Consider the following 5,034-nt stretch of genomic DNA (forward strand, 5'->3'; position numbering starts at 1 on the left):
CTAACTGAAGTTTATTTATTGCTTTATCTGGTTAGCCGGAAATTAGAGCATTGCAGTAGTCTAACCTAGAAGTGACAAAAGCATGGATTAATTTTTCTGCATCATTTTTGGACAGAAAGTTTCAGATTTTTGTTACATAGATGGAAAAAAGATGTCCTTGAAACAGTCTTGATATGTTCGTCAAAAGAGAGATCAGGGTCCAGAGTAACGCCGAGGTCCTTCACAGTTTTATTTGAGACGACTGTGCAACCATCAAGATTAATTGTCAGATTCAACAGAAGATCTCTTTGTTTCTTGGGACCTAGAACTAGCATCTCTGTTTTGTCCGAGTTTAAAAGTAGAACATTTGCAGCCATCCACTTCCTTATGTCTGAAACACAGACTTCCAGCGAGGGCAATTTTGGGGCTTCACCAAGTTTCATCGAAATGTACAGCTGTGTGTCATCCGCATAGCAGTGAAAGTTAACTTTGTTTCTGAATGACATCACCAATATAGTGAATATATATATAGTGAAGACAATAGTGGTCCTAAAACAGAGCCTTGAGGAACACCGAAATTTACAGTTGATTTGTCAGAGGACAAACCATTCACAGAAACAAACTGATATCTTTCAGACAGATAAGATCTAAACCAGGCCAGAACTTGTCCGTGTAGACCAATTTGGGTTTCCAATCTCTCCAAAAGAATGTGGTGATCGATGGTATCAAAAGCAGCACTAAGATCTAGGAGCACGAGGACAAATGCCAGAGCCTCAGTCTGATGCCATAAAAAGGTCATTTACCACCTTCACAAGTGCAGTCTCAGTGCTGTGATGGGGTCTAAAACTTGTGGTCTGCTTGAAACATGTTGGTATTACAGACTCAATCAGGGACACGTTGAAAATGTCAGTGAAGACACCTGCCAGTTGGTCAGCACATGCCCGGAGCACACGTCCTGGTAATCCGTCTGGCCCTGCAGCCTTGTGTATGCTGACCTGTTTAAAGGTCTTACTCACGTCAGCTATGGAGAGCGTGATCACACAGTCGTCCGGAACAGCTGAGTTCCTCAGTTAGGTGGTTAACTGTTTTAGGCTGGGTTTCTGTACGGCACTTTGTCAACTGATAAGAAGGGCTTTGTAAATACATTTGATTGATTGACAGTAGATTCGTAAATGGCTATTTTTTAACATTGTTATGAGCTGCCACATGTTCTGTTGAGCTTCCTAGTGTTTCTGTCTCCTGACGTGTTCTGTTAACTTCTTATGGCTGCAGCCCGACACCGGTACACTTATGACAACATCCAGCTCAAGTGCAGGGCGCGAAATTCAAAAGATATTTTTTTTTAAATATTTAACTTTCACACATTAACAAGTCCAAGACACCAGATGAAAGGTACACATCTTGTGAATCAAGCCAACATGTCCGATTTTTAAAATGTTTTACAGGGAAGACACAATATGTAAATCTATTAGCTAACCACGTTAGCAAAAGACACCACTATTCTTACTCCATCAGTTTTTACTCCATCAGTAGCTATCACAAATTCGACCAAATAAAGATATAAATAGCCACTAACCAAGAAACAACTTCATCAGATGACAGTCTGATAACATATTTATTGTATAGCATATGTTTTGTTCGAAAAATTTGCATATTTCAGGTATAAATCATAGTTTACATTTCAGCTACAATCAGAAATTGCACCGAAAGCAGCCATAATATTTACAGACACCAACGTCAAATACCTAATTACTCATCATAAAACATTTCTGAAAAATACATAGTGTACAGCAATTGAAAGACAGGCATCTTGTGATTCCAGACAATATTTCCGATTTATTAAATGTTTTACAGCGAAAACAAAATGTAGCGCTATATTAGCGTAGCCACAATAGCCAGAAACACTTGGGCGCCCACGACCAGTTCACATGCACGACAGATATTAGAAATAGCATCATAAAATGTTTCTTACTTTTGGTGATCTTCCGTCAGAATGTTGGACAAGGTGTCCTTTGTCCAGAACAGTCGTTGTTTTGATCTGGAACGGCAAATATCCGTCTTCATTTAGCATGGGCACTTGCCAAGTGGCACGGATCACTCCAACGTCAACAAAGTCAGAGAACGGAACACGGCAAAACTCCCGAAAAAATTTCAATAATCTGATTAAACTATATTGAAAAAACATACGTTACGATGATATGGTCAAATGTATCAAATAAAATCTAAGACGGAGATGTTAGTCGTCCATAACGGGAGCAAAACAGAAGCCAAATCCATGTCCTCTTTCGCGCGCTCCAGAAACAGGAAGTGGACGGTCACGTCAAAGAAATAGCTTTTATTCCACCTCAGACCAAGATAAACACAACATTTCTTCTCTCACAGCCTCTTGACACCCAGAGGAAGGCGTATGAAGTGTACGTAGACTCTTACGTATCATGACCATGTATAGGCAGGAAGTTGAACAGAGCATATATTTCTGACATTCCACTTCCTGGTCAGGAAAAGTGCTGCAGAATGAGTTCTGTTTCACTCAGAGAAATAATTCAAACGGTTTTAGAAACTAGAGAGTGTTTTCTATCCAATAGTAATAATAATATGCATATTGTACGAGCAAGAATTGAGTACGAGGCCGTTTGAAATGGGCATGTTTTATCTGGCTACTCAATACTTTCCCTTGCAGCCATAACAGGTTTTAAGCTTCCTAGTGTTTCTGTCTCCTGGCGTGTTCTGTTGAGCTTCCTAGTGTTTCTGTCTCGTGACGTGTTCTGTTGAGCTTCCTAGTGTTTCTGTCTCCTGACGTGTTCTGTTGAGCTTCCTAGTGTTTCTGTCTCCTGCCGTGTTCTGTTGAGCCTCCTAGTGTTTCTGTCTTGTGACGTGTTCTGTTGAGCTTCCTAGTGTTTCTGTCTCCTGACGTGTTCTGTTGAGCTTCCTAGTGTTTCTGTCTCCTGACGTGTTCTGTTGAGCTTCCTAGTGTTTCTGTCTCGTGACGTGTTCTGTTGAGCTTCCTAGTGTTTCTGTCTCCTGACGTGTTCTGTTGAGCTTCCTAGTGTTTTCTGTCTCCTGACGTGTTCTGTTGAGCTTCCTAGTGTTTCTGTCTCCTGACGTGTTCTGTTGAGCTTCCTAGTGTTTCTGTCTCCTGACGTGTTCTGTTGAGCTTCCTAGTGTTTCTGTCTCCTGACGTGTTCTGTTGAGCTTCCTAGTGTTTCTGTCTCGTGACGTGTTCTGTTGAGCTTCCTAGTGTTTCTGTCTCCTGACGTGTTCTGTTGAGCTTCCTAGTGTTTCTGTCTCCTGACGTGTTCTGTTGAGCTTCCTAGTGTTTCTGTCTCCTGACGTGTTCTGTTGAGCTTCCTAGTGTTTCTGTCTCCTGACGTGTTCTGTTGAGCTTCCTAGTGTTTCTGTCTCCTGACGTGTTCTGTTGAGCTTCCTAGTGTTTCTGTCTCCTGACGTGTTCTGTTGAGCTTCCTAGTGTTTCTGTCTCCTGACGTGTTCTGTTGAGCTTCCTAGTGTTTCTGTCTCCTGACGTGTTCTGTTGAGCTTCCTAGTGTTTCTGTCTCCTGACGTGTTCTGTTGAGCTTCCTAGTGTTTCTGTCTCCTGACGTGTTCTGTTGAGCTTCCTAGTGTTTCTGTCTCCTGACGTGTTCTGTTGAGCTTCCTAGTGTTTCTGTCTCCTGACGTGTTCTGTTGAGCTTCCTAGTGTTTCTGTCTCCTGACGTGTTCTGTTGAGCTTCCTAGTGTTTCTGTCTCCTGACGTGTTCTGTTGAGCCTCCTAGTGTTTCTGTCTGTGACGTGTTCTGTTGAGCTTCCTAGTGTTTCTGTCTCCTGACGTGTTCTGTTGAGCTTCCTAGTGTTTCTGTCTCCTGACGTGTTCTGTTGAGCTTCCTAGTGTTTCTGTCTCCTGACGTGTTCTGTTGAGCTTCCTAGTGTTTCTGTCTCCTGACGTGTTCTGTTGAGCTTCCTAGTGTTTCTGTCTCCTGACGTGTTCTGTTGAGCTTCCTAGTGTTTCTGTCTCCTGACGTGTTCTGTTGAGCTTCCTAGTGTTTCTGTCTCCTGACGTGTTCTGTTGAGCTTCCTAGTGTTTCTGTCTCCTGACGTGTTCTGTTGAGCTTCCTAGTGTTTCTGTCTCCTGACGTGTTCTGTTGAGCTTCCTAGTGTTTCTGTCTCCTGACGTGTTCTGTTGAGCTTCCTAGTGTTTCTGTCTCCTGACGTGTTCTGTTGAGCTTCCTAGTGTTTCTGTCTCCTGACGTGTTCTGTTGAGCTTCCTAGTGTTTCTGTCTCCTGACGTGTTCTGTTGAGCTTCCTAGTGTTTCTGTCTCCTGACGTGTTCTGTTGAGCTTCCTAGTGTTTCTGTCTCCTGACGTGTTCTGTTGAGCTTCCTAGTGTTTCTGTCTCCTGACGTGTTCTGTTGAGCTTCCTAGTGTTTCTGTCTCCTGACGTGTTCTGTTGAGCTTCCTAGTGTTTCTGTCTCCTGACGTGTTCTGTTGAGCTTCCTAGTGTTTCTGTCTCCTGACGTGTTCTGTTGAGCTTCCTAGTGTTTCTGTCTCCTGACGTGTTCTGTTGAGCTTCCTAGTGTTTCTGTCTCCTGGCGTGTTCTGTTGAGCTTCCTAGTGTTTCTGTCTCGTGACGTGTTCTGTTGAGCTTCCTAGTGTTTCTGTCTCGTGACGTGTTCTGTTGAGCTTCCTAGTGTTTCTGTCTCCTGACGTGTTCTGTTGAGCTTCCTAGTGTTTCTGTCTCCTGACGTGTTCTGTTGAGCTTCCTAGTGTTTCTGTCTCCTGACGTGTTCTGTTGAGCTTCCTAGTGTTTCTGTCTCCTGACGTGTTCTGTTGAGCTTCCTAGTGTTTCTGTCTCCTGACGTGTTCTGTTGAGCTTCCTAGTGTTTCTGTCGCGTGACGTGTTCTGTTGAGCTTCCTAGTGTTTCTGTCTCCTGACGTGTTCTGTTGAGCTTCCTAGTGTTTCTGTCTCCTGCCGTGTTCTGTTGAGCCTCCTAGTGTTTCTGTCTTGTGACGTGTTCTGTTGAGCTTCCTAGTGTTTCTGTCTCCTGACGTGTTCTGTTGAGCT

Source organism: Salvelinus namaycush, unplaced genomic scaffold (genome assembly GCF_016432855.1).
Source record: "Salvelinus namaycush isolate Seneca unplaced genomic scaffold, SaNama_1.0 Scaffold2683, whole genome shotgun sequence".
Classification (NCBI taxonomy): domain Eukaryota; kingdom Metazoa; phylum Chordata; class Actinopteri; order Salmoniformes; family Salmonidae; genus Salvelinus; species Salvelinus namaycush.